This window comes from Acinonyx jubatus, chromosome B3 (genome assembly GCF_027475565.1).
Source record: "Acinonyx jubatus isolate Ajub_Pintada_27869175 chromosome B3, VMU_Ajub_asm_v1.0, whole genome shotgun sequence".
Lineage (NCBI taxonomy): Eukaryota > Metazoa > Chordata > Mammalia > Carnivora > Felidae > Acinonyx > Acinonyx jubatus.
The window spans coordinates 51,189,949-51,208,250 of NC_069386.1; positions in this window are offsets into that span (position 1 = coordinate 51,189,949).

Genomic DNA, 18,302 nt, shown 5'->3' on the forward strand with positions numbered 1-18,302 from the left:
CCAAAGCAGGCTCCAGTCTCTGAGCTGTCAGCACAGAGCCCAATGTAGGCTCAAACCCACAAACCGCGAGATCACGACCTGAGCTGAAGTCGGATGCTCAACCAACTGAGCCACCCAGATGCCCCTGTATTAACTCTTCTTTAAGTGTTTGGTGGAATTCACCTGTGAAGCGATGTGGTTGCTCCTGGACTTCTGTTTGAGAGTTTTTCAATTAGTGATTCAGTTTCAATCTGCTCAAATTTTCTATTTCTTCCTGATGCAGTTTTGGGAGGTTACATGTTTCTAGTAATTTGTCCATTTCTTCTAGGTTGTCCAATATGTTGGCATATAATCTTTCATAATATTCTTATAATCCTTGGTATTCTGTGGTGGTGTTATTTTTCTTCCATTTTTTATTTTGAGTGTGCACTTGCTCATGTGTGTACTCTTTCTCAGTCTGGCTTTTTGTTGATCTTTTCAGAGAACCAGCTCCTGGTTTCATTGATCTGTTATATTTTTTTTAGTTTCTATGCCATTTATTTCTGCTCTAATCTTTTTTCCTTCCTTCTGCTGGTTTGGGGTTTTGTTCTTCTTTTTCTATCTCCTTTAGGTAAATAAGGTTAGGTTGCTGATTTGAGATTTTTCTCCTTGATGTAGGCCTGTAATAAACTTCACTCTTCCAATAGTTTTTGCTGTATCCCAAAGATTTTGGACCATTATTGTCATTTCCGTTTGTCTCCATATGTTTTTTTTTTAATTCTTCAATTTCCTGGTTAAGCCATTGTTTAGTTGCATGTTACTTCCATATTTTCATGTTGTTTCTAGATTTTTTTCTTGTGGTTGATTACTACTTTCAGACTTTTGTGCTTGGAAAAGATGACTGATATGACTTATCTTTTTGAATTTGTTGAGACTTGTTTGGTGGCCTAACATGTGATCTATTCTGGGGAATGTTTTATGTGCACTTGAAAAGAATGTATATTCTCCTGTTTTAGGATGGAATGTTCTGAATATATGTTAGATCCGCCTGGTCTTTGTGTCATTAAAAGCTATTTCCTTGTTGAATTCCTGTTTGGACGATCTATCCATTGATGTAAGTGGAGTGTTAAAGTGCCCTACTGTTATTGTGTTACTTTTGATTGCTTGTTTTGTTTGTTAATAGCTGCATTATATATTTGGGTACTTCCATGTTGGGTGCATAAATATTTATAATTATTATATCTTATTGGATCATTCCCTTCATGATTATATAATGTCCTTTTTTGTTTCTTGTTAGTCTTTGTTTTAAAGTCTATTTGTCCAATAAAAGTACTCCCACCCCAGCTTTCTTTTCACTTCCATTTGCCTAATAAATGATATAACATCCCTTCACTTTCAATCTGAATGTCATTAGGTCTGAAATGAGCCTCTTTGTAGGCAGCATAGGTCTTGCTTTTTTATCCATTCTGTCACTCTATGTCTTTTGATGGGAGAGTTTAGTCCATTTACATTCCAAGTAATTATTGATAGGTGTGTACTTACTGCCTTTTTGTTACTTGTTTATGGTTATTTTTCTAGTTCTTCTCTGTTCCTTTTTGTTCTCTTCTCTTGGTTGGCTAGCTTTCTTTACTGATCTCCTTGAATTCCTTTCTCTGTTTTTTGCATATCTACTACCAGTTTTTTATTTGTGGTTACCGTTAGGTGTATATATAACATCTTGTGTATGTAATAGTCTATATTAAGTTGATGGTTGTTTAAGTTTGAACCCATTCTAAAAGCACTAAATTTTTACTCCTTCCCCCATGTTTTAAGTATATGGTTTCAGACTCTATGTCCTTTTTTTTGTGAATACCTTGACTGATTTTTATAGATGTACATGATTTGACTGCTTTTGTATTTCCCACTTTTCTTACTCCTGCTTATCGTGTTTCCTTTCCACTCAAAGAGTCACCTTTAATATTTCTTACAGGACTGGTTTAGGGTGATTAATTCTTTCAACTTTTGTTGGTCTAGGAAAGTTTTTATCTGTCCATCTGTTCTGGATGGGAGCCTCCTGGGTAGGCTATTCTTGGTTGCATTTTTGCAACCCTTCTGACCTACAAAGTTTCTGCTGAAAAATCAGATAATAGCTTATGGGTTTCTCTTGGAGGCAACAGTTTTCTTTTTCTCTTATTGATGTTAAAATTCTTTCTTAAGCACTACTTTTTGCCATTTTACTTATCATGTGTCTTGGTGTGGACCTCCTTGGGTTGATTTTGTTGGGGGCTCTCTATGTGTCCTGCATCTCGATTTCTATTTCCTTCCCAGATTAGGTGACTTTTCAGCTATTAATTCTTCAAAAACATTTTCTACCCCATTTTCTCCCTCTTCTCTTTCTGGAATCTCTATAATACAAATGTTCCTATGCTTGATGGTGTTGCAGAGTTCCCTTCATCTATTCTCATTTTTTATTATTTTTTTCTTTCTCTTGTTCAGCTGGATTGTTTTCCATTACTCTGTCTTCCAAATTGCTGATTTGTTCTTCTGTTTTGTTTTTTTTATGATTTGTAGTCTAGTTATTCTCTATAGTGTATTTTTCATTTCAGTTATTAGGTTCTTAATATCTAATTGGTTCTTTTTTATATTTTCTCTTTGTTGAGGGTCTTCCTGAGATCCTCCTCTCTTAAGTCCAGTGAGTATTTTTATGATTATTACTTTAAATTCTTTATTGGGCATATTGCTTATCTCCATTTCATTTATGTCTCTTGCTGTGATTTTGTCCTGTCCTTTCATTTGGGACATATTCCTCTGTCTCCTCATTTTGTCTAATTCTCTGTGTCTGTTTCTACGTGTTATAGAAGTCAGCTATGTCTCCTGCTCTTGGAAGTAGTGGCTTTATGAAGAAGAGGTCTTGGGGCACCTGGCTGGCTCAGTCGGTTAAGCAATTGATTTTGGGCTCAGGCTGTGATCTCACAATCATGGATTGAGCCCCACACTCAGCCATGCTGAGCATGGAGCCCACTTGGGATTCTTTCTCTCCCTCTCTCTCAGCCCCTCTTGCCCATGAACACTCTCCTTCAAAATAAATAAAGTTAAAAAAAAAAAAGAGGTCCTGTAGGGCAATGCCCCCTGTTTCCAGAACCTGGCTCCTCAAGGCTGTCTCCTATGTGCCCTACTGTTGTGGTTGAGCTGTTCTTGCCTTTACTCCAGTCATCCTTAGTGGCTCTCTCTGTCTGTTGGGGGCAGGGTTTGGCCCTTGTGTTGTTAATTGACCAGTCTGGGCCACCATGGGCTTGAGTTGGGTCAGACCAGACAGTTGCCAGAGCTGCAGTTGTATCGAACTGCAGAGTGCTCTGTGTTTTCCCTTGAGGCTTTCATTGTTGTGAGGGGACTGCAGTCAGAAGAGATGACCACCTTCAGCCCACTGCTGGTGCTACAGTGGAGCTGGTGTGTGTGGTTTTCTTCCCCTCTCCCCAGGGCAGGAGTCACTTGAGCCACTGTCAGGGCTGCTTGCACAATGCCATGTTTGTCTCACTACTTTAGAGAACTTCTGTGGAGGATGGGTTGGATAGTAAGGGAGCACAGGAGAGCATGGGAGTGGGGCACGCTGTTAGCCAGTTTTGTGCAAGTTTGCTATGGGAGGAGACCTGGAGCTGCTTTGGAGAATGGGGCAGCATTGTGGGGGGACGTGTGGAGAGGTGAGGGGGGTGGTTGGAGAAGGAGGGGATGAGTATGCAGTAGAGTTCAGGGGTGGGACACACTGTTAGCAAGCTAGAGGGAGAGGTTTGTGCTGCGCTGGTTCCCACAGCTGTTCATGTATCTAGGCTTGGAAGCAGGGGAGCTAAATAGTGCCTACTACCTCTTTTGTTCTTAGAGAAGTCTCCTGAGGATCCTTTCCCTTCCAGTGCCTTCTCTGAGATTAGTAAATAAATCTATCTTCCCTATACCCCAGGCATTTTTCAAACTGCTATTTCTGTGCTCTCAGCAGGGTTGTTTTGCTGTCTCTTTAAGGGTGGAGATGGTTTCCTCTGACCCTCCACCTCTCCCAAAGCCAAGCCACTGATTTTTTTTTTTTTAAGTTCCAGGTGTTAAGCCCCACTGATTGTTAAGCCCCTCTGGTTTTCAAAGGCAAATGTTATGGGGATTTGTCTTCTCAGTGCAGGTCCCCCATGTCTGGGGTGCCTGGTGTGGGGTCTTTTCCTTTGCCTTCTCTGTGCTTGCAGTGTCCCTCCTTCCCACAGACAGTCCTCTGTGTCTGCTTGGTTCTTGGCTACACCTTCACCCTACCATTTTTCCATGTGGCCTCTTCTCTACAATTAGCTCTGGAGAGTCTGTTCTGCCAGTCTTCAGGTCATGTTCTGGGCTATTTACACTGATGTGGGTATTGTCTAGGTATGTAGTGGGACAAGGTGAGCTTAAGATGCTCCTGCTCCACCATCTTTCCCAGAAGTCTACCGTTTCTATTGATAAAAATGTCCTCCATTTATTCTTCCTCTACAAGCTGTTCCCTGCCCCCACATTCCTTTATGACCTTAAAACCACCTTCCATTCTCTTACCACATTTCATCCTTACATAGCAAACCCATCTGCAACTTTGCTACGTTGGTTAAGCGTCTGACCAGCTCAGGTCATGATCTCGTGGCTCTTGAGTTCAAGCCCCTTATAGCACTTTGCACTTAGAGAACAGAGCCTACTTGGAATTGATTCTCTGTCTCCCACTCTCTGCCCCTCCCCTGCTTGCTCTGTATCTCATAAATAAATAAACCTCAAAAAATGCCTTAAAAAAAAAAAAGGATATATCCTTCTTGAAGAATCTTTATGGGATCTTATGGCATACAATGGAACTAGTCTAAATCCCCTGGAGGGTTTTCCCTATTCTTCCGTGATATTCCTACCAATTGATGTTATCCTTTCTCTGCACCAATTATTGTTCATGCCATTTCCCCAACAATACCACTCTTCTCATCTGCCATAATCACTTGTCAAAATATTTCAATACCCAAATTAAATTTTCTCTTCAGTGAATTTTCAAGAGACCACTTTCCTTCTTGATTATAAGCACTCTTTGTACTCCACAGTTCACTTAAATTGCTTCTTTGCACTTTCTTACTTACTACCCATTCTGTTCTTTCATCTCCATCAAATGGGCTGTAAATTATTAAAATAAGCACCAATTCCTGATGATTGCTACCCTTCCCAATTCATTATCAACACAAAGGCAAGCATATAAAGTGTTCAGAATACTTAATAATGAGACAGAGGGTAATAACTGACACAGTATTATATAACTTTGAGTTGCACAAAATGATGCTGTATTTGTATATATTGCAAATGATCATCACACAAAGCCTAGTCAACATCCATCACCATATATAGGTACAAATTTTTTTTAATGTGAAGATTTACCCTCCTAGCAATTTACAAATATGCAATACAGTATAGGCATAACTTGTTTTATTGTGCTTAACTTGATTGCATTTCATAGATAACGCATTTCTTTAAAAAATGAAGGTGTGTAGGAGCCCAGCACTGAACAAGTCTATCAGCACCATTTTCCCAACAGCATTTGCTCACTTCATGTCTGTGTCACATTTTGGTAACTCTCAAAATATTTCAAACTTATTCATTATTATTATTATTTGTTAGAGTGATCTATGATCAGTGATGAGGACTCATGAGGTCAAATGATGGCTAGCATTTTTTTTAGCAATAAGGTATTTTTAATTAAGATATGTACTTTGTTTTTTAGATATGCTGTTGCATGCTTAATAGACTATAGTGCAAACATAACTTTAATATGCACTGGAAAACAAATTTATTTGACTCATTTTATTGTAGTGATCTGGAACTGAACCTGCACTTTATCCAATGAATGCCTGTATTAACTATAGTTGCCATGATGTACATAACATCCCCATGACTTATTTTATAATTGGAAGTTTGTACTTGCTAACAACCTTGACCCATTTTGTCCACACACACTCCTCTCCACCCCTCCTGTGCCCAGTCTGTGGCAACAATCTGTTCTTCGTATTTGTGAATTTGGGTTTTTGTTTTGCTTTAGATTTCACATATAAGTGGGATCATAGGGTATTTGTCTTTTTCTGATTTATTTCATTTAGCATAATACCCTAAAGTTCCACCCATGTTGGTCACAAATGGCAAGTTTTTATTCTTTCTTATAAAAAAGAATAATATACTATTAATAATATTGAACATTGAATATTCCATTACATATATACTACATTTTTTCATGGTTTTTTTTTTTTTTTGGAGTATAGTTGATAGAATCACATTAGTTTCACATGTACAACTTAGTGATTTGGCAAGTTTATACATTATGCTATGTTCACTACAAGTAGAGATACCATCTGTCCCACCACATTGACTGTATTCCTTATGCTGTGCCTTTTATTCCCATGACTTACTCATTTCCGAACTGGAAGCCTGTATCTCCCTCTCTCCTTCACCCATTTAGCCCACTTCCTTCACCTTGGCAACCATTAGTCTGTTCCTCTGTATTTATAGGTCTGATTTTGCTTTTTGATTTATTCATCTTTTTCAGATTCTGCTTAGAAGTGGAATCATCTACTGTGTGTCTTTTTCTAACTTATTTCACTTATAATGCCTCCTAGGTCCATTCATGTTGTCTCAAATGGAATGATCTCACCCTTTTTATGGATGCATAATATTCCAGTATGTGTATATGTGTGTGTATATATACATATGTACATATATATATATGAATACACACTTATGTATATACATGTAAATACACATACTACATTCTCTTCCTCCATTTGCCTATTAATGGATTTGGGCTGCTTTTATAATTTGGGTATTATAAATAATGCTGCAGTCAACATAGAGATGCATATTATCTTTTCCAATTAGTGTTTTTCGTTTACTTTTGGTAAATACCCAGTAGTGCAATTACTGCCTGATATGGTAGTAACTTTTTGAAGAGATTTCACACAGTTGTCTACACTGGCTGTACCAGTTTACATTCCCACCAACAATGTACAAGTGGTCCTTTTTCTCCACCTACTTGCCAATACTTGTTTCTTGTTTTTTATTTTAACCATTCTGACAGGTGTGAAAGGATATCTCATTGTAGTTTTGATTTGCATCTCCCCAATGAGGGATGTTGAACATCTTTGCATGTGTCTGTTGGCCATCTGTATGGCTTCTTTGGGAAAATGTCTGTTCATGTTCTCTGCCCATTTTATAATTAGATTTTTGGGGGTTTTTTTTCCGGTGTTGTGTAAGTTCTTTCTGTATTTTGGATACTAAGCCCTTATTAGATATATCATTTGCAAATATCTCCTATTCAGTAGGGTGCCTTTTTTTCTAGATAGTTTGCTTTGCTCTGGCAAAGCTTTTGATGTAGGCCCAATAGTTGATTTTTGCTTTTGTTTCCCTTGCCTTAGGAGACCTATCTAGAAAAATGTTGTTATGGCCAATGTCAGAGAAACTACTGTCTGTGTTCTCCTCTAGGGTGTTTATGGTTTCAGGGCTCACATTTAGGTCTTCATTCCATTCTGAGTTTATTTTTGTGTGTGGTGTAAGAAAGTGGTACAGGTTCATTCTTTTGCATGTGGCTATCCAATTTTCCCAGCATCATTTGTTCAAAGGCCATCATTTCATTGTTGTATATTTTTGCCTCTTTTATCATAAATTGACCACATAATAATGAGTTTATTTCTGTTTCGTTGATCCATGTGTGTTTTTGTGCCAGTACCATACTGTTTTGAGTACTATAGCTTTCTGGTGTATCTTGAAATCCAGGATTGTGATGTGTCCAGCTTTGTTCTTATTTCTCAAAATGGCTTTGGCTATTTGGGGTCTTCTGTAATTCCATGCAAACTTCAGTATTATTCTGGTTTTGTGAAAAATGCTGTTGATTATTTTGATAGGGACTGCATTGAATCTGTAGCTTGTTTTGGGTATAATGGAAATTTTAACAATATTCTTTCAATCCATGAGCATAGAATATCTTTCCATTTGTGGCATTTTCAGTTTTTTTCATCAGTGTTTTCATTTTCAGAGTATAGGTCTTTCACCTCTTGAGTTAATTTTATTCCAAGGTGTTTTATCTTTCTGGTACAATTGTAAATGATATTTTTTAAATTTCTCTTTCTGCTATTTTTTTAATAGTGTATAGAAATGCTACTGATTTCTGGATATTAACTTTATTTCCTGTCCCTTTACTAAATTCATTTATCACTTCTCATAACTTTTTGGTGGAATCTTTAGGATTTTCTATGTATATTATCCTATAGTCTGCAGGTAGTGACATTTTAACTTCTTTACAAATATGGATGCACCTTATCTCTTGTCTGATTTCTGTGGCTAGGGCTTCCAGTATTATGCTGAATAAAAGTGATGAGAGTGAACATTCTTGCCTTTCTCTCACCTTACAGAGAGAGCTCTCAGTTTTTCATCGAGTATGATGTTAGCTTGGGTTCTTCATACATGGCCTTTATTACGTTGATGTATGTTCTAATCCCACTTTGTTCAGAGTTTTACCATGAGTTGATGTTGAATCTTGTCAAATACTTTTTTCTGCATCTATTGAAATGATCATAAGATTTTAATCCTTGTTTTATTGGTGTGGTATATAACATTGATCGGGTTTTTTTTGCAAATAGTGAACCATTTATGCATCCCTGGAATAAATAAATCCCACATGATCATGGTGAATGATTCTTCCATCTATGTTCTTCAGGGATATTGGACTGTATTTTTCTTTTGTGAGGTGTTTGGTTTTGATAGCCGAGTAATGCTGGCCTCATGGAATGAATTTGGAAGCATTCCTTTCTCTTTTTTCAATAGTTTGAAGATAATAGGTATTCTTGATTAAATGAGTAGTAAAATTCACCTGTGAATCTATTTGGCCTGTGACTTTTATTTTTTGGTAGTTTTTTTTATTACCAATTAAATTTCACTACCAGTAACTGATTTATTCAAATTGTCTATTTCTTCCTAGTTCATTTTTGGAAGATTGTATTTTTCTAGGAATTTATCCATCTCTTATAGGTTGTCCAATTGTTGGCATACAATTTTGCATAATTGCTTGTATATCTCTAGGGTGAGTTCTGTCTTATCCAATTTTATCTGGATCCTTTCTCTTTTTTTTTTTTTTTTGTTGATGAATCTGGCAAAGGTGTGTCAGTTTTGCTGTTTTCTTTTCCCTTTGCTCATTTGTTTCTTAAATTCCACATGAGTGAGATCACATGGTATTTGTCTTTCTCTGGCTGAAATCTTTTAGCATTATATTCTATAGCTCTATCCATGTTTTTGCAAATGTCAAGATTGAATTTTTTATGGCTAGATAATATTCCATTGTACATATATACCACATCTTCTTGATCCATTCATCTATCGATGGATGCTTGAGCTGCTTCCATAGTTTGGCTATAGTAAATGATGCTGCAGTAAACACAGAGGTACATGTATCCCTTTGAATTTGTGTTTTTGTATTCTTTGGGTAAATACCAATAGTGCAATTAGTGGATCATAGGATAGTTGTGTTTTTTATTTTTTGAGGAACCTCCATACTGTTTTCCACAGGGGCTGCACCAGTTGGCATTCCCACCAACAGTACAAGAGGGTTTCTTTTTCTCCATATCCTCACCAACACTTGTTTCTTGTGTTTTTGATTTTAGCCATTCTACCAGGTATAAGGTGACAAATCATAGTAGTTTTTGATTTATATCTCCTTGAGTGTTTTGGAGCATCTTTTTATGTGTCTGTTGGCCAGCTGTATATCTTTTTTGGAAAATGTCCATGTATTCTGCCCATTTTTTAATAATTTGTTTTTGGGTGTTGAGTTGTATCAGTTCTTTTTTTTTTTTTAAGTTTGTTTATAAGAGTGCATGCAGAAGCTGGGGAGGGGCAGAGAGAGATGGGGAGAGAGAGAATCCCAAGCAGGCTCAGCACTGTCAGCACAGAGCCCGACATGGGGTTCGAACTCAGGAAACATGGGATCATGACCTGAGCCAAAATCAAGAGTCAGATACTTAACCAACTGAGCCACCCAGATGCCCCTGTATCAGTTCTTCATATATTTCAGATACTAACCCTTTATTGGATGTCATTTGCAAATATCCTCTGCCATTCAGTTGGCTGCCTTTTAGTTTTGTTGATTGCTTTGCTTTGCTTTGCTGTGTGGAAACTTGTCCTTTGATGTAGTCTGAATAGTCTATTTTTGATTTTGTTTCCCTTGCCTCAGGAGACGTATCTAGAAAAATATTGCTATTGCCAATGTCAGAGAAATGACTGTGCTCTCTTCTAGGAGTTTTATGGTTTCAGATCTCACATTTACATCTTTAATCTAGTTTTAGTTTACTTTTGTGTATGGTGATAGAAAGTGGTCCAGTTTTATTCTTTTGCATGTAGCCGTCCAGTTTTCCCAACGCCATTTGTTCAAAGGACTGTCTTTTTCCTATTGTATATTCATTCCTCCTCTGTCAAAGATTAAATGACTATATAATCGTGGGTTTATTTTTGGGCTGTCTATTCTATGCCATTGATCCATGTGTCTTTTTTTTTTTTTTTTTAGGTTATCCATTTATTTTGAGAGACAGAAGGCATGAGTCAGGGAGGGACAGAGAGGGAGAGAGAATCCCAAGCAAGCTCCACACCATCAGCACAGAGCCTGATTGCAGGGCTTGATCCCATGAACTGCAAGATCACAACCTGAGCCAAAGTCAGACACTTAACCAACTGAGTCACCCAGGCACCCTGATCCACATGTCTTTTTTTATGCCAATGTCATGCTGTTTTAATTACTACCACTTTGTAATATAACTCGAAGTTTGGAATTGTGATACCTCTAGTCTTGTTTTTCAAGTCTGCTTTGAGTATTCGAGGTCTTTTGTGGTCTCATACAAATTTTAGGCTTGTTCTAGTTCTGTGAAAAAACACTGCTGATGGGGCATCTCAGTGGCTCAGTTGGTTAAGGGTCCACTTCAGCTCAGGTCATGATTTCGTGGTTCATGAGTTCAAGCCCTGTGTCAGGTTTTGTGCTGACAGCTCAGAGCCTGGAGCCTGCTTCAGATTCTGTCTCCTTTTCTCTCTGCACCTCCCCCACTCATTGATACTCTCTCTTTCCCCCACTCCCTCAAAAATAAACGAAACATTAAAAAATTTTTTAAAAAACATTTAAAAACGCTGTTGGCATTTTAATAGGAAGTACATTAAATCTGTAGATTGCTTTGGGAAGTATAAACTGTATTTGTTCTAATCGATGAGCATAGGATGTCTTTACATTTCTTGGCATTGTCTTAAACTTCTTTCTTCAGTGTTCTATAGTTTTCATAGTACAGGCATTCACCTCTTTGCTTAAGTTTATTCCTAGATATTTTATTGTTTTGCTGGAATTGTAAAGGGGATTGTTTTCTAAATTTCACTTTCTGCTGCTTCATTATTAGTATATAGAAATGCAATCGATTTGTGTACATTGATTTTGTATCCTACGACTTTACTTCATTTATCAGTTCTAGTACTTTTTTGGTGGTCTTTAGGATTTCCTATGTATAGTATCGTGTTACCTGCAAATAGTGACCATTTTACTTACTATTTTCCCATTGGGGAAGGCTTTTATTTCTTGCCTAATTGCTCTGGCTAGAACTTGTAATATTATGTTGAATAAAAGTCTCAAGAGTGGGCATCTTTGTCCTGTCCTGATCAGAGAAGAAAAGCTTTTAGCTTTTCACCATTGAGTGAGATGTTAGCTGTGGCCATGCCATATACGGCCTTTATTATGTTGAGGTACAATTCAACATCCATTTAATAAACTCTCAACATAGAAGGTCTAGAGGGAATGTGTCAAATTCTTTTTCTGTATCTAATGAGATAATCATGATTTTTATTTTCATTTTGTTAGTGTGGTATATCACATTGATTAGCAGATATGGAGTTATCTCTGCATCCCTGAAGTAAATCCCACTGAATCATGGTGTATGATCCTTCTAATGTATTGTTGAATATGGTTTGCTAATATGTTATTGAGGATTTTTGCATCAGTGTTCATCAGGGATACTGGCCTGTGATTTTTTTTGTCGTACAATATCTTACCTAGTTTTGGTATTGTGGTAATGCTGGACTTGTAAAAATAAGTTGGGAATTGTTCCCTCCTCTATGTTTTTGGGAAAAGTTTGAGAAAGATTGATATTAACCCTTCTTTGAATGTTGGGTAGCATTCATTAGTGAAGCCATCTGGGAAGAGACTTTTGCTAGTAGAGAGTTTACTAGGAAGGAGATTGAATCAGTAATCAGTCTGTTCTGACATTTTATTTCTTCTTGATACAGTCTCAGAAGTTTATCTGTTCATAGGAATTACCCATTTCCTCTAGGTTGTCCAGTTTGTTGGATGTAATTGTTCATAGTTTACTCTTAGGATTCTTTATTCCTATGGTATCAGTTGTAAAGTCTTTCATTTCTAATTTTATTTATTTAAGCTTTCTTTTTCATTAGCCTTTTAACAGCCCTTAGGTGCACAGAATCACATAAGTTATAATCATTAGTTACTGACTCATTGATCTATGCCTACATTGACATACTTTTAATGAAACATTGAAATAAGAACCCTGAACCCACCACACAGTATAAAAGCTGGGACCTTGAAGAAAATATACCTAGCTTTTCTTTCCTTCTTTGAGCAATTCTACAAAATGTAGTGCTATGCTTGGAGAGTGTGACCATCTGGACTATCCTAGACTTTAGACTCCAAGAGGGTCTTCATGTGGAGGTGATGTTTGAGTCCTAGGAGGAATGTAGAAACCTGAGTAAAGAAGAGAAAACCAGGAGTGTGACAGAATTCCAAAGGAGAACCTGGGTGGCTCAGTTGGGTAAGTATCTGACTCTTGATCTCAGCTCAGGTCTTTTTTTTTTTTTTTTTTTTTTTTTTTTTTCCAGAGAGAGAGCATGCACAAGCAAGCAGGGGAGAGGCAGAGAGAGAGAGGGAGACCGAGAATCTCACGCAGGCTTTGCACTATCAGGGCAGAGCCTGATGGGGGGCTCGAATTCATGAACTGTGAGATCATTACCTAAGCCAAAACCAAGAGTCTGACACTTAACCGACTGAACCCCCCAGGTGCCCCAGGTCTTTTTCTTGTTAATGTTTATTTATTTTGAGAGAGTGTGTTTGTGTGAGTGGAAGACTGGCTGAGAGAGAGCATCCCAAGCAGACCCCATGCTATCTGTGGAGAGCCCTATGCAGGGCTCAAACCCTTGAACCGTGACACCATGACCTGAGCCAAAGTCAAGAGTCAGATGCTTAACTGAATGAGCCACCCAGGTGCCCCTCAGCTCAGGTCTTGATCTCAGGGTTCTGGGTACAAGCCCTGCATTGGGCTCCACACTGGGTGTAAAGTCTACTTTAAAAAAAAGTCAGAACTCCTTACCATCAATGTGACAGAAACTGCAGGCATAATTTAGAGCTGAATTGCTTTTGATGGACACATGGTATCAGGAGTGAGTGTGACAGTTTGGATTTAATGGGGCATGGTGTACTGCAGAACCGTCAATTGTTGCAGGTGGCAGTACCGAATAGAAACTCAGTGGCATGATGTGCCTGCCAAGAACAAATAAGATGTGTTCTTGCCTAGTGCCAGAACCTCTCCCAAGGTTTAGTTATTGGCACTACTATAGAGTAACTGAGTCATGCCAGGATTTTACCAAGAAGATTTCATCCCTTCCAATATAGCAGATGTGTCTGTATTTGCAACTGAAAGAATCTTAACCAATATACTAGACTTCAGGTGGGTGGGGAGGTGATGGGCAGGAGAAAGGAGCCCTTAGTGGGCCCAGTGATTTATTTATTACATATATATATGTGTGTGTGTGTGCATGTGTGTGTATGTATGTGTGTATGTGTGTGTATGTCTATATGTGTGTGTATGTATCTATGTATGTGTATCTATGTATCTGTGTGTATATATGTGTGTATGTATATGTGTGTGTATGTATGTGTGTATGTGTGTGTATGTATGTATGTGTGTGTGCATATGTATAGGTGTGTGCGTATGTATGTATGTATGTGTATGTGTGTCTATGTATGTATATGTGTGTGTGTGTATGTGTGTATGTATGTGTGTGTGTCTATATGTGTCTATGTATGTGTGTGTATGTATCTGTGTGTATGTATCTATGTATGTGTGTATCTACGTGTATGTATGTATATGTGTGTGTATGTGTGTATGTATGTATATGTGTGTATGTATGTGTATGTGTGTATCTATGTGTGTGTATGTATGTGTGTGTATGTATGTATATGTGTGTATATGTATGTATGTATACGTGTGTATGTAAGTGTGTATGCGTATGTATGTGTATGTATATGTGTGTATATGTGTGTATGTATGTGTACGTGTGTATGTAAGTGTGTATGTGTATGTATGTGTATGTATGTGTATGTATATGTGTGTGCGTATGTATATGTGTGTATGTATGTATGTGTATGTATATGTGTGTGTATATGTGTGTGTCTGTGTGTATGTATATATGTATGTGTGTATATATGTATGTGTGTATATATGTATGTGTGTGTATATATGTGTGCATGTATGTGTGTGTGTATATGTGTGTGTGTGTGTGTATATATGTGTGTGTATATGTGTATATGTATGTGTATATGTACGTGCGTATATGTATGTGTGTATATGTATGTATGTGTGTATGTATATATATATATGTATATGTGTGTACGTATGTGTATATCTGTGTGTGTGTGTGTATGTATATATACATACACCAACCAAGTGGTAGGTGAAGATGAAGCATCTTACAACCAACAAGATTCCATGCAGATAGCTACGGAAAACTACAAAATAAAAAGGTATAAATAGATTTGACTATTACATCTAAGTTGGCTTCTGACAGTCCCTACATAACGCTAATGCAGCAGATGATTGTGCACATTTTTCAATATGTCAGTTACCTAACATTGACCTGCTTAGTGCGCTCAGCCTTCGTTACCTGCAACCTATGTCCAGGATCACTGTCCACAACGTCTAAAACTCGGAATCAAAAGTGTTGCATTTCAACACTGCCAGGGCTGCCATAACAAAATACCACAAACCAGGGAGTAAAGCGCGGGGGTGTAAACAACAGGTATTTCTTTCTGACAGTGCTGGAGGGTCAAGGTGTCAGCAGCATGATTTCTCCCAAGACCTCTCTTCTTGGCTGGCAGCCGATGGCCATCTTCTGTGTCCTTGCTGATGAGGAACAGAAGCAAAAAAAATACTCGCCTTTAGCCCCAAAGGCTGACCTGTAGCCTCCATAGTTCCCATAAGGATCAAATAGATGCTGGCTGCTACATTCTTAAAGGGTCTCATGACTGCCTTTACATCTCACCAATAGTTAATATCGAGCTGAATGATAGGCACCAAAGAAATCTTGCAAAAGTAGTTTTACGAGATGACTCATAAAACTGACTGGATGACTCAGTCAGTTAAGCATCCAACTTATTTCGGTCCAGGTCATGATGTCACAGTTTGTGAGTTTGGGCCCCACATCAGGCTGTCTGTCAGCATACAGCCTGCTTCAGATCCTCAGTCCCCCTGTCTCTGCCCCTCCCCCCCCTGCTTCTCTCTCTCCCCCTCTCTCTCAAAAATACACGTTTTGAAAAGTATTTTTATGAGTAGAAATTTGAAAAAGACATTTATGATCTAATACTCCCTGCATGTCTCCTCCCTCTTGAGCAACTAAGCATAAAACGACCAGTTTAACACAGCAAAAGTAGAGCTTTTTCTGCCCATGGGTCTTATCCCTGTGCTAAAATACAAGTACCTTACTCCACTGAGAATGTCTCAAGAATTCTTTCTTACCATTTGTTCCTGACCCCACGTTATTTTGGCACCCAACGTGGGGCCTGTCTTCTCATCTGGACTCAGAGCTTTGGTGTAAAGTTGGTGAGTACTTCCTCTTCTTTCCCTTTTATTTCAGGGGTTTTTCAAGGAATAAGGTCTTACTGGAACACTTACTTTCATGTCAGTTGCTCAGGCTGTAATCCTCTAGCCTGTGGCTGCTCTATGGGGAAGAGAAAGCCTACCTTTTGACTGGAAGCTAGTACCCTGGCCAGAATGATAATGAGACCTAGAAACTGGATACCCTCTCTTTATTCCTATCCTTACACAAAGCTGTCTTACACACAGGACAGCCACTTAAGTCACTGGGACAGCTGCAAATATTAAGAGTTCCGTGTTAGAGTTCCTCCTCATTGTTCTAATGTGATCCCTTCCACATCCCTAGTCTAGCCACTTCTGACCATGGCCCTGCTTGGAGTCAGCAGCAATCAATACCAAATTGAAAGGGTGGGTATTGGGGGGAGAGTAGCAGGGAGGAGGCACCTGGGTGGTTCAGTCAGTTAAGTGTTCGACCAACTCAGGTCATGATCTCACTGTTCCTGAGTTCGAGCCCTGCATTGGGCTCTCTTCTGTCAGCACAGGGCTGGATTCTGTCTGGATTCTGTCCCCTTCTCTCTCTGCCCCTCCCCCACTTGTTCTCTCTCTCTCTCTCAAACATATTTTTAAAAAAAACTGGACCATTTTCTAGAGAAGTCAGCTTTAAAGACTCTATGTATTGGAATGTCACTTAGATCATGATGGATTTCTATCTTTACTGTTTTTTCATCAGTGTCCCCTCCCAACTAAAATTACAACATTGGGTAATTTCCCCATGTAAAATTTTTCTAGGGTTTTCCATGGGTTAAAAATAGTGGGTTCTTCATGGCATGCAATTTTGGTAACTTCACCAGCACCCATTTGTAGCCCAGGATGCAACGGGGAAGTGGGGGGGGACACCAGCATCCCTCCTACAGGGTAAGGCTGTGTCCATAGTCCTTTTCAGTTGAGGGATGCCTTCAGTCACTTAGACACAAGGAACCTCTGACATACCCAGCATGGGAGACCACCCATGTCATGGGAGAGATTTCCTTGGTAATGAGCCTTCTCTCAGTCCCCATGGACTCTCCCTTGGAATGCCCTCTAATCCAGTGGCAACAATTCAGATTGTAAGATTTAATAAAGAAAAGACTGATCTTCTCTAACATGACATGGCCTCAGTACTCCTTAAGAGATGAGGAAAAATGACCCATTAATGGGACATTAAATTTGAATACAATCTATCAGATCTCTTCTGCAGAAATAGGGCAAATGGACTGAGGCCTTCATGGCCTTAAATCAGGACCCTGACCTCAGGGACTCTTGCAGAACATGTTCGATAAACCCTCTCCTGACATACTGGATGATGATTATTCAATGGAGGGGATGCTGGGTCTCTCACTGTCCCTCCTTCTAATAGACTCAGGTTATTCTTGTTGTATGTGGGGACGTCTCCCTCATTCATTTCTTGGGTTAATAGCTATGATAATTAGAGCTAATCGTATGTGGTTAGTCTACCTCTGGACAGGGACCTTAAGGTTATTCCAAAGCAGCTGCTGAAACTCCTTTTGTTTCCAGGAAGTTCCCAGTCTTTTCTGGCATGACGTGGACTGCCTAGTTTCACTTCTGGTTGGTGGCAAAAAACAAACGTGTCTGTTTTTTCAGGCAGGGAGCCCCCTTTCTCTGCCCTCTGGACTTTTATCAGCCTCCAGCCTTGGTGGTGGCACCTTCCCCTCCTCCCGTTTCTGCACCACGATGGGTGCAGCCTGCATCACCAGCTCCTATACCATCCTCTGGGCCCCCAGCACCATCAGCACCATCCTCTGGTCCTCCTGCTCCTACCCTAGCTATCAAAGAGCACCCCTCCCTGGCCTGGAACCATCCATTTCAGATTTCCCTACTGATGCCCCAAGTAAAAATTGACAATGGGGAACAAGAAATGAATGAGGGAGAAGTCCCCACATACAACAAGAGTAACCTGCCTCTATTAGGAGGAGGGACCAAGGTGCAACATAATTGGCATTTAAGCTAATTTAAGTTAGCTTAATTAAGATAGACCTGTCTTTAGAGTTATTAGCATTAAATATACTTTTATTCTGGGCACCAGAGTGGCCCAGTTGGTTGAATGCCCGACTTCAGCTCAGGTCATAATCTCACGGTTCCTGAGTTCAAGCCCCACATCAGGCTTGCTGTCAGCCTGCCAGCACAGAGCCTCCTTCACATCCTCTGTCCCCCTCTCTGCCCCTCCCCTGTTTGCACTCTCCCAGAAATAAATATTAAAATTTTAATACATACTTTTATTCTGCCAAGTTTTACTAAAAATCAAATAAGCTCATATTATCTCTGTTGCAATTAGTCAGCAAAAAGATGGCTTAAAATGATAGCTAATTCTGTCTCAACATTCTCATGGGTAATTGTGAAGCTAGCTTTCAAGATCTTTAGTAACCTGAAACTTTGAGGCTTTGCTAAGTCAGATGA